A 17,307-nucleotide genomic window follows, 5' to 3' on the forward strand; every position below is an offset into this window, starting at 1 on the left:
AAACTTAGAATATCATGAAAATAATCAATATTTTTGGTCACTCATTTTAGAAAGTCAAACCCATATACGACATAGGCTCATGACGCAGAGTGAAATATTTCAAGCCTTTATTTCTTCAAATGTTGATTATGGTTCACAGAGAATGAAAAACCAAAATTCAGTGTCTCGGACAAAAAGAATATTACATAAGACCAATAATAAAAATAATATTTTAAACAAAAATGAGCAGTGCCACAGGTTGATCACCTCCATGCAACGCGGCATTGATGCAGTAGTTCATGCTAAAGGAGGCCCAACCAAGTATTGAGTGCATAGAAATGATCATAATTTTCAGAAGCCTTACATTTTTGTTTAAAATAGAAAGTGTCTATTTGTACGGTCGCGGTACGGACAACCCCTGGTGCTATTGGTACGGTTACTGAAGTACAAGTACGTAGCGTTTTAGGGTTAGGTTATAACACAATATCGCAACAATTTTTAGGGTTTGGGTTAAGGTAAGGTTTAGTCTTTGTCACATGACCTAAACTAGAAAAATAGTGGTGCTGCGTACGAATAGAATGTTGGTACGTTGATATGGCAACCGTACGAATAGCCACTGCCATTAAAACATTCCTTTTTCATTGATCTTATGTAATATTCTGATTTTTCGCTTGAAAGTTTGAATTATTTCACTCTGCGCCATGAGCCTATATTATATATGGGTTTGACTTCCTGAAATGAGTGACCAAAAATATTAAACTTGTTCATGATATTCTACTTTTTTGAGATGTAACTGCAGGTATATGTTTAGTTAGATTTCTTTGTTGACATAGCAACACACTGGGAGCAATGTCAGACGTATGTATAAATGACACGTTCCAGATAGGTAGATTAGGAACTGTCAAACCCATTCTCCCTCAGCTTAAGCTGAATCTATAAATGACACTCATTGTTTTGGGCTCAGGTCACAATATGAATTCTGCATGATCCGTACACATCGGAGAAGAAATATCCCATAATCTTGACCTCCAGTTAATTACTGCAGACAAACATTGCAGCTCGTCAGAGACTCCGTTTGCCGACTGCATCCACACAAATGAAGATTTGCCCACATCTGATATGATTTTAAACTTTAAATAATCCTCACAAGAAAACAATCTGTTTATCCCATTGTCAACTTTATCCGCATTTTCTCCGGGAGCCGATGTGAAGCAGATAGATGTACATTCTCACTAATTACTGTAATTATTACTCGGAGATGATATAACAAGCTCTCAAACAATTACCCCTTCTTCCCCTTCCCTCTGCCTCCCACACAGTCCTAATAGTAGCGTTTCTCCGCGCAAATATACACTTGTCTCAGCTTATAAAGGAAAACTACAGGCGTTTTATTCATTTTACTGCACTAAACAATACTAGCACCATGGAGTGAAGTCGCTTCCTGCAGAGCACAAGATGTTGGGATACTGACAATTACTCTTATGTGAAATTTAAATGACTGCCGACTAATCTCTGGCTTGTGGCTCGCACACGCACGCGCACGCACACACACGCACACGCGCACACACGCAGACACACAGACACGCACACACACACCCCCCCCACCTGGAGTAATGGGCATCAACCTAGATAGAGTAGGAACTTACCCAGAGGTGAAAGTAATGGATTACAAATACTCATGTTCCTGAGTTGCTTTTTTAGGTACTTTTACTTGTCCTTAAAGGTACAGTCTGCAACTCTCATAAAAGTTGCTAAAGCAGTCACTATGTAAGGACACCTTTCCATCAAACGAGTAGTTTGTGTGAAAAAAAAAAACAGACTGCTGCTCCTGTATCCTTTGGCAGATTGCCAGAATGCTCTATGACCACGCAAAAAGAACCAATCAGAGCCAGGATTGTGTTTGATGGACTGTCTGACAGCTGTTGCTCACAGGCCCCGCCCCTTTCCCCGGCTGGAGCGCCGTTTTTTTTTTTTTTTTTTTTTTTTTTACAGTGTTTGGTCTGGAGGAGTAGAAGATGGAATTGGTGACTTTTCTGCTGCTTGATTTACATAATGTTTGATTTGTAGTTGTTACACTAGAACTATGTGGTGCATGTGTTGTTTATGGGCGTACAGCAGCCTCTGTTTGGGCTGCTGTAAGTGACACTGTGTTGTTGCTGCTGCTGCTGAGGTATGTGCACAGAGAGAGCGAAGCGCTGCAGTAATATGCTTTTAACAGTGCATCTTAATACTGTGATGTTGCCGTCGGACTAACGTTTGCTTGTTAGCTCCTCTGAGGGATGGCCTTTGGAAAGTTTGGAGGCAGGGCAAGAGAGCAGCGGTGAGGGAGAGAGAGGGGTCTGAGAGTTGCGGACTGCACCTTTAAGTACATTTTAAAAGAAGTAATTTATTACATTTCTACACTCAACTGTTACTTAGTAAATTATTATTTTTTTGTTTTAAAATGATCAACAGACATTGCAAAACTACAACAAATGAAATGACCAGACAACAATCAAATGCAAAAAAAAAAAACAACAAAAAAAACATAATTGAATGGAGGTTATTTTCTCAGTTTTAGAGTTAATAAATGTAGCTATACTTAGAGCCTGATAATGTATTTATTTTGAATTGACTTTATTGGTGTTATATATATATATATATATTAAAAGAATTGTACATTTGTGGAAAATTATTTAAGTTCCAATTGTGCAACATGAAATGTTTACTGTATGCAAGGGAACCATGGCAAGATTTATTACCAAAAATAAAAATAAAAGTAAATAGTAACTTTTACTTTGAGTACTATTTAATTGAACTCCTTTTTACTTGTACTTGAGTATTTTATGTATGACTTACTTGTACTTGTGTACAATTTCAATCCGGGTGTCCCGATCCGATATTGATATTGGATATCGTTCCGATATCAGCTAGAAAGCGCATATTGGATTTTATCTGACTGCATCTAAAATTTCATATATATATAATATTGTTTTTATTCAATTGTAGAATACTGTAGATATGATGTTGAAGGTTAAAATGTATGTAACCAATTGATTAATAATAAATGGGTCAGTTTTTCTCATACCTACTGTTGCTGACTTCCCTACTTTCAATCAAGTAACACTACTTTTACTTAAATAGGATATATCAGTACTCTTTACACCTCTGTCAGCCCACAGGCAGTGTTCGATCAACTAGAATCTAGAAGGCATTTGCACAGAAAATTTTCCACTGCCGCCATCATCGTGAGGGGATTGAGTACAGCCTGCTTTACCCACATATAGACAGCTGGGAGCCATCGTCAACATTTCAATAGTAGATCTACAGCTGCACTTTCCCTACGCATTGTTTATTGCCCTTCGTTAGGAGCCTTCCCTGTTGTGCTGGATGGTCAGAGTGGTAAATATTTGCTGTTGCAGAGGCAACTGCAAATATTTAATTCTCACATTAGCCGCACCATCAATTGCAGAAATGCAGCATCCATCTGGCTGATCCTGTGACGCACACTTTCCTGCACAACTTGTTGTGCTATTCGTCACGAGAAGAGCTGCTTAGAAAACACCACTCATGGAGTGATGCCTCCCTTGAAACACTTGGATTCCCATCAAAGTGCTTCAGTCAGTCTCCTCCTTCAGCCAGGATTTTTGTGTGCCACATGCCAGAGAACGCTGCAGGCCTTGTGAGGGGAGCTAAAAGTGAGCACAATGGACAAAGACATGTGTGGCACATCACATCTATTTTTTCCCCCTCACTTCACTGATAATATACTATGAAACTACTGTCAACAGCTTTTTGCTCAAGACAAGAAACATACCTTCCTTCCCCACATAGAAATAGTTATGCTTTAAAAACACAAGATGAACCTCCAGATCTGCAGGGATTAGAAATGAAAGGTTTCCTTTAAAGTCAAAACTTGCTATTATTCCTTTAATACCATTTAGGATGCAATGGTTCAGTAAACTTGTCAATGCAACACAACGCTAAATATGTCCTCAGGCACTTTGTTTGAGGTAGTATATTTCAAGATGAAGTAAACGTTGACAAAATGCTGCTGGGAAAATATGTTATGCCTGAAATGATAATTAGTATACAATTTAATATTATTGGTAAAGCAAAGTTTGCCTAAAGAAATCACAACTTTTAATAAATAAATCAACATATGTTCAAATTAGAATCGAAAGGAAAGATTTTGCTTAACATTACCACACATTAGTCAAGAGTGTTAGAAGTAAGAACCTAAGAGGGCCACAAACCTGCTTCAACAAGCATCTATATGCCCCATTAGGCAAGGGAAGCATGATACCACCACCAGTATGAGATGCTATGGAGATTTATCTGACACGTTGTTAGGATTTTTCTTTGGAAATATTGTACTTGCTCCACAGCGCAGCAGCGTACATTTCATGAAAGGAAAGCAAAGTCAGAAAATTCGAAGGTGGAAACAATGTTTTTTAAATTACCAGTAGGTAAAGACATAGAATAGGTCTCCTAGATGAATAAATCAAAGGTCATTTGCTCAAAGTAAGTTGTAAAAGGTGGAAATCGGCGACCTCCACTGAAAACACTTCTTTTACGGAGGTTGTCGGATAAGTTTTGCGCGTTGTATTGTGCGATGTGAAGTCCCATAGATGGATGCTAACTGTTTTTACCTAATTCTTCTCATTATTTCTTGTGTTTTTCCCCAAAAAACTCAGCTCAAGTGACTTCCCAACACATTTTTGGTGGATTCACGGACTGAAAGTTGCTGTAAAACAATGGCAGATGTTTTTTTTGGGGGGGATTACACGGAAAAATCTGAATCCGGCCAAAAATCAATGTCTCGCGACTCACTATCCTCCTTGTCTGGTCAAGAAACACAAGAAACCACCATGAAAATTAAATAAAAACACATATATGCATCTGTGATATAAACCAAGTCTGTCAATTTCAACCCTTTGCATCTTTTTTTTGAGCAAATCACCAATTTATTGATCAAGGAGGCCTATACTATGTCTTAATCTGTTAAAAAAATCATTGTCTCAAGCAGCTTTAAGAATTATGGAAATAAATAAAAAGAAAATCCATTAACACATTTTTTTGTCATAGGATAAAGCTTAGATTGGGATTTGACTGAATTGCAGTTTTACTGAATTGTGAACCCAGATGGACACCCAGATCACGTTGTCCCTGGTTCACATTGCAGCCCAGATTGTCAAGGATTAAAAGATTTGCCATGTGATCGTCTTTCAGCTTTCTAGATTCACATCCCATGTTAAAACAATTCAAAAAATCCCAGAGTCATAGAAAGAAAAAAAAAAAAAAAAAAAAAAAAGAGTCAATAGATTTTAAGCCTGGGAAAATTATCATTCCTTATTTAGAATAAAAGACCAGTACTTCAGATGTGTGATGGGTTTTAGCCTCATCTCACCCTTTGTGTTCTCTTTCCTGTGCAAATGTGCCATTGATGGCCCGTCTAATGTAAGAGCGGTGGCCAAGCCTGGAAGAAGTCACTCTCTTGCCTCATTTGGTCGCTTCATTGCACCCTGGGAAATTTTTTATGAGGCCTAAGTGACTAAAGTAACTGAGCATTTTTTATCAGATCTTTACATTTTAATATGTTTGATTTGAAAGTTTGAAGCCGTGCACAAAGCTATTCGCTGTGCTGGGGATGGTTTGAAGATGGAATGGTTGAGATGGAGAGTTTAAGAGACATAGTAGAAATCAGGGTTGGGGTCAATTAGAATTGTAATCGCCGAAATGATAATAATGGTAATTTTAAAAGTCGGTTACTGTCATAATCGTAATTAAATTGTATTTGAGTTTAGATCATTTATCTTGTAACTGTAATTGCCATGAAAATTCTATAAAAAATGATTTAACGCAACACTGGGGAACCGTGTTACAGCTCTATGTACAGTTCTACACATACTGTATGTAGTTACAATTATTCAAATATATTTTATATCAAGCTTTCCCACATTTTATCATTTAAAAAAAACTCACACAAAAAAGGCTCAGATTTACACACCAAAAATATTGAAAGAAATTAGTTGATAGATATTTGTTTTTAGTGTATTTTACAGCTGATTTAAGACCCATTATCATGAGAGATGCTAACAGAAAGCTAACACAAGAAGAAGATTAACTTTTATTAGGTTATTTAATTCAGGATCAGTAATTGTTATTAATTTAACTTTAGTAATTGAGAACATAATTGTATTTGATTTTATTGAGGATAAAAATTATTGTAATTTTACAGCAGCCCAGGGCCTTAAGCGTTTCTATGATGTCTAGAACACATCCGTTGTGTTGGATCAAACAAATAGACATCTGAGAATGGTTTGCTGATGCAAATCAGAGCCACTGAACCTCTCCATTCTCTTTATTAAAAAAATAAATTAAAAAAAACAACAAGTTGATTATGTGTTTTGAATTTTAATCAGTGACGTGCCATCAGGGTAGGCAAGGTAGGCAGTGCCTACCCAAGGGTGAATTGATATTTTGATAATTTGTTTTAATTATAATATAATTATGAATTATTTTTCTATTTCCAATAGCCTACAGTACTAATAAGTTTGAAAGTGATCCTTAATGTATGAACAATTAACTAAAGTAGTGCTAACTTTTGTTTGGATTAGGGGAAATTTCTCTGTCAATTTGAGAAAAATAAATACATAAATTCTGTTTTTGGTTTTGGCTCACTAATCATCAATTTATTTAGAAAATCAGACTTGCTAGATTTTTCTCTTTCATGTCAATAATTGAAATAATTATTTAATTTATTATGGTGATTTTGCCATTTTTTTCTTTTACCAAAAACTAAAGTAACACGCTCATATTACACCAAAACATTTCATTTCAATCTGTTCTTTTTAAAACAATACTGAACTGAAAAAATAAATAAAAATGTTTAAATGCTCCACATTAATTACCTTGAATAATGCATATGTGCTAAGAGCAACGAATAATGGTAAAAAAAAAACACCATCATGATGAATGAAGAGTAATTAAACCAACAAATTAACCTTCACTTTCATTTAGGAAATTAACACAAGAAGAAAGCCAATCATTTACAAATCAGAGTAGGTGAATGATAACCATCCACACTCTTAACATTTCACATTTTAATGTTCAAATAATAAGACTTCAAAATAATGCCTTAAAGATATATCAATCTTGTTTACATTGATCTATAATCATATTTCTTTGTGTAATGGTCTGTGATGTTGTGTTTAGCCTTTTTTGGCCCTGTGTGGGTCCACTTTTAGTTAGTGTTTTGGTTCTGCCGCTGTTTATTTTGCATTTGAGTATCTTTTAGGTCATTTGAGTTTTTTTAGGGGGTGGGACTTTAGCGCATTAATTGCGGTTAAGCAATTATAGAAAAATAACAGATTCACTAAGATCTGAAATAAAGGCTGTTTCTTCATCTTCATTTCTGCTATGGGGAGATCACTAACATTGCAGCACAAATGGGTGTGCGTGTCGATGTGGTTGAGACCGTCCTATTTAAATGAACATTTTGCTCATTCAATGTGGAGAGGTGAGTGCACAGAAGCACAAAATGACACATGAGAAAGTTCATTTGGAAGCTGATGGACTTCTCTGTCAGCTGCACAAACATTTAATAATTATGTAGAAAACAAAATAAACAGACAATTTTTTTTATTTTTTTTAAACTACTTTAAAACCTAATTATATTTTCTGCCCCAATTTAATGCGGTTGTTCCGTCAGGTCCTGTAACTTTGCTCTGATCAGTCCATGAAAAACAGGCGCAGGTTCATATTTGTGAACATTGTTCCATCGCTGCATAAATTATGGAGCTGATCAGCTGATTCTGGATCGATGCTCTTGCCATCAACGCGACACAAGAGTTTTACGGTCAAAACATGGTGAGAAAGACACAGGAGCTCATTGGAGCGATACGGCCGTAGCAACGTCCGTCGCAACATCCGTGGCGCTCCGTCGCGGGTGTGCAGCTTTTTCTCTCCCTCACACACACTTCACTCTGCATTTTCTTATTCAGTGGCTGCTGAAGGTACGGTAGCGTTTTTCGAAAGCCAGTATGATTTTGAATGTAGCCTCCCTGATGGCTCCGCCTTTATCCCCCTCGCCCCTCCCTGTGCTCCGTCTCACTCACATGCATGCGCACAGCTGCTCCAATAGCAGACCTCAGCTCATCACTTGTATTGTGTAGAAACTTTGTTGTCTCATGTCTCATTCAGCAGTAAGTAAACAATAAACTTTACCATCATATATGCTAGTTTAAAAAACGTGACCAAAAACTCTGTTTTAACTCTGTCAGCGGTGACGCGCTTTCAGTGTGAGCTCGTGCATGCGAGGGGTCGAGAGCGAGCAGTTTGTTTTTTTCCATTGGTCGAAGTTACTACAGGTTTACAGCTGCTACAGGTGACGGATTTTCTTTGTTCCTTTTCAGAGCACATAAGATCTTAATTTTTGTCAGGACAAAGACAATTTCAACCAAAACCTAAAAACTGTATTTGGAGGAAATCACCTACTCTAGCTTTAATATTGACTATTGTTTTATAAAAATTATTTTCTTATGCTAGAAAGGTTAACTGGAGCATTTTTTTTTGTTTTGTGTCAACGTTCAGTGCAGCTATGATCTGTGTTTGTGTTTGCACCTGCCTGTGGGTCGTACTATTTTTGGCGCATAAAACAGTCAGCGCAAAGAGTTCCTGGTTTGATGAATTGCATTGCGTGCCCTGCATTCAATTATTTGCATTTCCCCCTCCCATTTTTTTGCTCCCCTTGTGAGATCCGCCTACTTTGCAAATTCATCAGAGGGAAACACGCTAGATAGATTGTGGGCGCATTGTGACGCGCAGAAGACGCGCAGTCCTGATTCCCTGGGGTTTGTACCCCTTATTAACATGTGGAGTGACAATTGCACACGTTTTAATACCCCTAAACCTTTAGTGAATCCGCCCCTTAATAGATTTTTGTTAATCCCAGTCTTGTCAGTGTGTCTCTCCTCTTGCCTCATTTCTAATGAACCTCCCTCACTATTCAGCTGAGTGTTTGGACACAGAATGTTTGCTGGTTCATCTTCTTTGCTTTCCCGGCTCCTGAGCGGTTGCATCTTTCTCTATCCAGGACTTCAAGTCAGTTATTTCCCCTTGTGCCTTCTTTATTTTGTACTTTGTAGTACTTAAAGTCTCTGGATAATAAAAAGGACTTCTCTCATGAGCATTACTACTACTGCCTCTCTCTGCATCTGGGTCCTCTGCCAACACACCAAAGCGTGACGGTTTGAACTTTCAACTTCAGGCTTTCAACTTCTAATCAAACTAAAGCTATACTCAGGGGACAATGCTTTCTACTTAATGACCCTATTTATTAACCTGAACACCCCTATAGCTGCTTTTTGGGACATGTTGGCGGGGATATGCTTCATTATAGACTGCAGCAAAGACTAGAAGAAAGTCACAAAAAAAACAACAAAAAAAACCCCCTGTAGTTTTCAAGTTCAGCCAAATATCATCACCCAATTTAAAAGATTTACATATTTAGATTTCATTAAAACAAATTAAAAACTATGAATAAAGTTAAAGTGGATAAAAATCAATTAATCACTGCCTAAACAAACTCTTTGATTTGCTATTGAGGTCATGAACTGGAGCTGGAAAAAAAGATAGTTTAAGTTTGTTTGTTGCTAGAAAAAGCGATATCCAATCCAATCTAATTTATTTATAAAGTACTATTAAAAACAACTCAGTTGACCACAGTGCTGTACAAAAGGGTATTATAAAAATGCAATTATAAATACAACAGTACAGTGGCACCACAAAATACAATTGGATCAGTAAAAGTCATCTTCAATACTGGTTAAATGCCAAAGACAACATGAGTGTCTCACGTCTACTCACTGGTGACTTGATAAAACCTAAAGGCATCAGTGTAAAACAGAATATTCTATTCAATATAAAGTTTAACAGACCCTGACTTCAGGAGGACCAACTTTGGCTCTGTTTGAATAAGCAAGGTAAAGTAAGCTGTGTTATAGGAGGAGGATATACTGAACTAGTGAGATAGCAGGCTCTATTTGCTCAAGGTTGACAGTCTTGTATTTGATCTCCAAAGTCAAATACATGAGACTTTTTTTTTCTCAGGGCATTCATAAGGTTACAATGGTCAAGACAGCTTTAACCTCTAACCTAAATGTCCCATTATACATTTTCGTCTTAATAAAATATGTTACTAACTAAATCCATGGGACCTCATCTTAATTTAAAGTGTTACCTAAAGGTTATATAAATTGCTAACCAAGAGCTGCTTCATCTATTTATCCTGAAAATAGCACCATAATCCACGAACCACCATAACAGTAAATATTACAGCCAAAAAAAGAAAACTACTAAAAAAAAAAAAAAAAAAAACCCAAAAACATCCATTTATTCAAATAAAACTAAATACATTTCGATTAGTCTAAAAAATCTGCTGACTTTTTTTAAAAAAAAAAACTATTCCTCAGGCTTTTAACGCATCTGTGTCCCTCCTTTAGAATTTATGTTGCATATTATTGCAAACAAGACAGTCATCAACATCCCCCGCCAAAAAAAAAAAAAAAAAAAAAAAGGGAACAAGGGCAATAACTCGGGAAAAATAATTGCGCACTTTTCGAACTCCATCAAGGTATTGATACCCTGAAGCCACACACCAAATTTGGTTATCCTGTCTTAAACAGATTCTGAGAAAAGCTGTCCCCTTTAACTCTGACGGACGGAGCCCAAATCTATATCCCCCTTCCACACTTTATGGCGGGGGATAAAAAAATACCACTATACAAAAAGTCTGCAAGCTACATGGTAACGTCTATGGGAAAACCCATGTATGTGCTTATGCTAACATTTACTGCGATCGGCAGTGATTTATATAACACTGTTTATGCTTAACTTTCACAAACACAGTCTTAGGAGTGTTATCAAACAGTACATTTAAACATATTCACAAGAATATGTTTTTTTTCTCAACCAGAAAATACAAGAACTTAGTTAGTAGAGACCAGAAGGCCATGGGCTTTCAAGGTGGTGACTTCCGACTACTTCGGCAACAGTGGTAGGTCAAAACATACAAACTCACCCAAAGTAAAGAAAAACGGAACAAAGGCAATAACTCCGGAAAAAAGAATTGCACACTTCTCATTTTCAAACTCCATCAAGGTATTGATACCCTGAAGCCACACACAAAATTTGGTTATCCTGTCTTAAACAGTTTCTGAGAAATGCTGTCCCCTTTAACTTGGACGAACAAAGCCCAAACCTATATCCCCCTTCCACTTTGTGGCAGGAGATAATAATTGTGGGTTTTTGTTTCATATAAAAAAAAAATTCTATTAAAGTAAATTCTTAATATGAAGAGCATACATAACCATTAAAAACCTTTGTTTTTCAGATATATTGAGCCTATGTTTTTTCTTTGTCTATAATCTTAAAATCCAACGTCAAACACCAAATACATGTGGATGAACTGTTTTGCCAAATAATGTCTGTCTTGCATGTACATTCATTTTAATCGCACCTGCTTCCTAATTTAAAAAGTTAACTTTTCCCATTCAGTAAACATTAGTGACAGACATATACACCCACCCACCGCACAGACAGGTGCTCTTCATTAGATCCCCCATCCCTACAGCCAACAGTCACATATTTACCACACACACACGGACGATAGAATATATATATATATATATGTCTGTATGTAATGTTGCTTTTTTTATATACATTTATTTTTGCTCCATGTTATGTGTTTATGTTGCCGTGACAACCAAATGTCCCCATTGTGAGACTGATAAAGTTCACGCTTTGCAGCTTTAATGATTGGAATTTTCTCTCAACTGATTTCTCAGATGACGACCAGAATTTTGGCTGTAAAAGCCCCTCAACACTAAACTTCTTCTGATCTTAGAAGAGCAATATGGAAGCATTAAGCTTCCATATTTCAAAAAAAGCTATTTTTTGAAACAATGCAAGCATTCAAGACAAACCCATGACAACAACCTATTAGCCCATTTTTACACCTGGAACTGTGCTGTCAAGCAAGTGCTAGAAAAAGAAAGACCCCTGAAGCAAACACAAAAAAATGACAGCGAAATGCACAAAACAACAACAATAATACACACAATTAGCTGATGAAAAAAAAAAAAAAACATACACAATTACACAAAAATACAGAAGTTTACAGCAAAAATCCACAAGACGACTAGAAATACACTCAAAGATAACAGAAATATATACAAAACAAAAACATCCCCCCACCAGATTGGTTGTCATTATAACTCACAACCTTTTCCTAAATGTTCTAAATCCAAGAACGTACATGTATACATAAGAAAATATTATCAGAATCGGAATGTTTTATTGCCGTTGTTAATGAACAGAATTCACAACTAGCAATTTGCTTTGGCTTACAGGTGCTTAAAAAAGGTGCAATAGCAGACAATAGAATAGAATAGATTAAATAAAAATAAAATAAAATAAGAATAAGAATAAGGCATGCAATAATACGTTCTTGATAATAATATAATACATATACAAAATAAATAATAATATAATATATACAATAAACATGTCAGTGCAGATTATTAAGATTTATAAAGTGACGCAGATTATAGCAGTTATATCACAATACTAACTATCTTAAACGGTTTGTAAGAAAAGCTGTTCCCTTTGAAGACACCTCAAACAGAGTCAAAAAACTAAACAAGGGCAATAACTCCGGAAAAATAATTGCGCACTTCTCATTTTCGAACTCCACCAAAGTATTGATACCCTGAAGCCACACACCAAATTTGGTTATCCTATCCACTTTGTGGCGGGGGATAACAATACACAAAATTACTCCTATCAACACACAGCAAACACAAAAACACACAGGATGAGAGAAAAATGTATAAAACAGAAACAAAAGCAGACTAAACCCTTTGTTGTTCACTGTATAAATAACTCCCTGAAGACATTCAAAACTGTGCCACTCTGGACTCTTTCAAATTATACCTCAAAACTCATCTATTGAGAGATGCTTTTAACTGCTAAAACTAGTTTCATTATTACATGTACTCTTCTTTTTATTTGTACTTTTGTTGTAAAATGAGTTTTTTTAAAGGGCTATTTAAAAAAAAAAAAAACTATTATAGTCATGAATAATGCTGAGATTGGTCCTCATTTTAAATGCTAACATGAATTCTCAAATATATGACCCTCAGATCAGACAAACACATTTTTGTGGGGGCTGCCGTGATAAGAAAAAAAAAAAGCCCATCCCTGTACTGGATGGTAAACCTCGACTGGTCACTCAGATTGCCAGATCAAAAAGTGGGATCCATCTTTTATGAGAATGTGTTCCCAAAGCAGAAGAGGCTGGTTATGATGTGTTTTATAAATAACTGGTTGACAAATGGCATTGTAGACAATGAGGCTAGGAGATATCTGCTTACCCTGGTCATTGGGTTTGATCGTCACACTTGAAGTTATGATAACCATTAACCAATGAAAAAGCCATCCAGATACATCAGGTCTTGACTTTCACGTGAATGTCACTTTGACATATCCCACTCAGTGTTTTCTGACAGCAGAACCTCGATTAGTATCTGAATTAGTAAATGCCTTAATGATATAGCTACAATACTTGAATATTTCATGATGCAAAATGTCCATATAAATTGCAACAATGCATGGCCAAAATCTAAATGGACAGAAATGAATGTAAAATGGGCTGAGTACTAAGGAAATCTCAATTAATTGTCGTTTTACAGTTCTTCTCAAACATGAGATTGTATAACTTCTACAGCTCAACAATGTAAAAAGAAGTTCGACTTTCTTGCTTCTCAAAGCATAATTTACTAAAAAACTTTATTTAATCTCAAACTTTTACGTAATAATATCATGACTTAACCTGCTGTAATTAAAACATGAAGAAAAACTTGAAAAAAGGATAGGAGGGGTATTCATTACCGTGGAGATTTGCGAAAAAAAAATGACTTTGATGTGGAACTGATGTGCAACTAGAAAGAGAAAGAAGTGACACTGGAACAGTAATGACTCTGATAACGGGGCTGAAATTCTGTTAAGAAAGCCCTCGCTTTTCATACACTCCAATTACAGGACTTTTCTGCATGGCCATCATGAATCATAAAACAGATCATGATCCTTTAATGGAGACATTGGATTACTGACAAGTACGACTTGGGTATTTCCCGATCTCGTTATTTGGTGCTCAGTGGTCTAAGGAATGGACTCAAACCACTTTGGCTTCTCACAAATGTGGTACGCAACGTTAACTGAAGCAAATTAAATTATGACTTGATTGAGAATATGTTTCCAGGGTGTTTGATGGAAAGGGTGGGGAAAATGAATAGGAACCAAATGAAGAAATAGCATTTGAAGTGTGGGATTTGCCAACTTTTTAATTTTTTTTGTTCAATTTGTCAACAAAAATAAGTTTTGGTCTTACTAATGGGCTTTTAATGTGAAATCCAGTGAGCCTGAAATCAATGTTGCTTCTTTGTTCTTGTGTTTTCTTCATTTTTGATGCCCCTGGAGATCCATGGTTTCCTCCCATCAAAAGGGAGAAACTAGAAACGATGTGTGGCTCGAGTGTAAAAATGTTTTTTTTTTATTTCAACACATTATCCCCATAATCGATCTGAACTCCTCTCGAGTGTTAAAATGTACAAATCAATACTCGTGTGTCGATATGTTCAATCTTGATGTCTTTTTTTGACTGAGAAAATCAATAGCAGTATTATTTAAACCAGTAATTTAATGTTTTGTTAAGGTGCAGCAGCCACATTTGATGCTGAAAACAGAACAAACATAAAAAACAAGATGTTTTTGAGAAGAGCAACAGACAAAACCATCCAGTTCTCTCAAAATATAGATTTCTTACTCATATCTTTTACTACTATTACTATTTGCAGAAATATTTAAAAATGCAGTCAAACACCTTTTAAACCAAACATGGGCAACTGGTGGCCCAGGGACCACATGCAGTCCTTGTTCTAAAACAGGGGTCACCAACATGGTGCCTGAAGGCAACATGTGAGAGGCACTAGTCACCAATGAACTCCATCTAAAAATCTGATTTTCAAACTGACAAAAAAAACTATATATATATATATATATATATATAAAAACACAAGGTGGATTTTCTATCAAATTTAATAAAAATGAAACAACTGCATACATTAGGAGAAATAGAGAGTTTCATGTTGAAACCTTAACATTTCCTACCTGCTAGCCTCCCTTATTATCTTACTCTCTAATAAAGATGAAACAATGAAAATGTAGCATTTAAGAAGTGCTTTTCTAATTTGTATCTTGCCTTGTTTGCACATGCATAGGAAGTGCTTTTCTAACTGGTGGCCCTTCAGACTATGCAGCACCTATGAAGTAGCTCATAGTTTCAGAAAGGTTGGGGACCCCGTTCTAAAGTAAATGCACAGAAAAATATACAAAAATGACTAAAAAAAAAAAACACCCAAATTAATCATACCAGAAAAAATTACAAAAATATTAACAAAAATAGAAAGAAATGCATATTAATCATTTTTTCTTTCAGATTGATCTTCATTTTAAATACTAATATATGTGTTTTTAATGCCACCTTTGCATCAGACAATCCTATGATGACAGTTGCCCATTTTAAACCGTTTCTATTGGGCAGTCACCAAAATATTTCAAATATTACACACTTAACTCCTTGTAAACACAGTAAACTCCTACTGTAAAATTTATTCATTCATTCTTCCATATTCAGACTCACTAATTTATTGTTGGTGGTCGTAGGGTCTGCTGACGCTAACGCCACTAGCGCCAGCATTGAGGAATTTAGCATCTCCAATCAAACTAACATGTCATACATATTATTTTTGGATGGTGGAAGGAAACCAGAGTACCAAAAGAAAATCCACACAAGCAAAGGAGAACATGCAAACTCAAAGACAAAAGCTTCTTGAACCCAGGACTACACCACTGTGCCATTCCTTTAAGAAGCAGATAATGACATTTTTTCAAATTGTTTAGGGGCCATATTCGACTCTTGTAGTTTGGTCAGCACAAGTTAATTAGATTGTCATTTCCTTGCCAACAATGATCTGATAAGCTGTTACAGATATGGATCCCTTTTTCCAACCATTTTCCTACTTTAAACTGGTTTCACGTGTAAATGTGAAATGCTAAATTATGGTTGTGGTATGAAGAGATTAGAGAGTTTATGGAAAAAAGACAAACCCTAACCCTAAGAACTTTTTTCACTGCTTTTGGGTTCAGGACCTCTTTCTAATTAAGAAGAAATTACATTGGTAATTAAAAGGCTGATAACAAATATATTGAGAAATCTGTCAACTGCTTTGATGTGTAAGCCTCTACTTCGAGCGGTGGTTCCCAATCTTTTTGTCCCGTGTACCCCTCTTAATATTATAAGTATCCCATGCATCATTTCATATGCTTTTGCATTTGATGAAAAACAGCCTTTCCTAAACCTCTAACTGTGTCTTGAACATTGGTTCCCTAAGGTTTAATCTACAAATTCAAAACAATGAGCAGAATTTAGTTAAACTACAACTTTTATGTGATTACTTCAATAGTAAATACAGTTTGTTTTCTTTGTAAAATGTAGTATATTATTATTTCCTACTTTCAGAAGTGTGATAAAATGGCTTCTACAGCATAAAATTATCCTGTTTCATTAAATTACAAGAACATATAGTATTTTATTGAGCGATAGCACTGTTAGTTTGGGGTATGTGTCCAAAAAACTGCCTGAAAAGGAACTAGGAACATTTCCAGATTATTTTTTAAATTCATTGTTAAATCTTTTCGAGTTCCCCCTAGGGCCCTATGAAATCCGTTTTTTTTTTTTTTTTTTTTTTTTAAATTCTGTTTAATTTTTTTCCCAAATTCCAATTTTTCCACTTTAATTTTTTAAATTACGTTGTTTTTTTATTTTGTTTTTTTTTTTTTTTAGAAATAATCATCGTTTTTTAAAGAAAATATTAGTTTTTAGCTCCTGTGAGGAAACAAAATAAATACTAATGAATAAAAAAAACAACTCGTAATTAAAAAAAAAAATGTATGTCAAAAATAAAGTAAGATACAATTAAAAGATAGATATAAGTTGTGGTGACATGGATTATTCTGACTGCTCTTTTTTAATTATTTATGTCTATATAAAGATGCATGAGAACATTAATGTCACCCAATTTCCTCTTAGGGATCAATAGTTAAGTTTTGATCAATTTAGTTTAAATTAACCTAATTTAAATTATCCTATCTTCTGTAGCTCTGATGAGATGTTAGAATGTAACATTCTAATAACGTTGCTCCAACAGATTTTTTATTTGTAAACCG

This window comes from Gouania willdenowi, chromosome 14, assembly GCF_900634775.1.
Source record: "Gouania willdenowi chromosome 14, fGouWil2.1, whole genome shotgun sequence".
NCBI lineage: Eukaryota > Metazoa > Chordata > Actinopteri > Blenniiformes > Gobiesocidae > Gouania > Gouania willdenowi.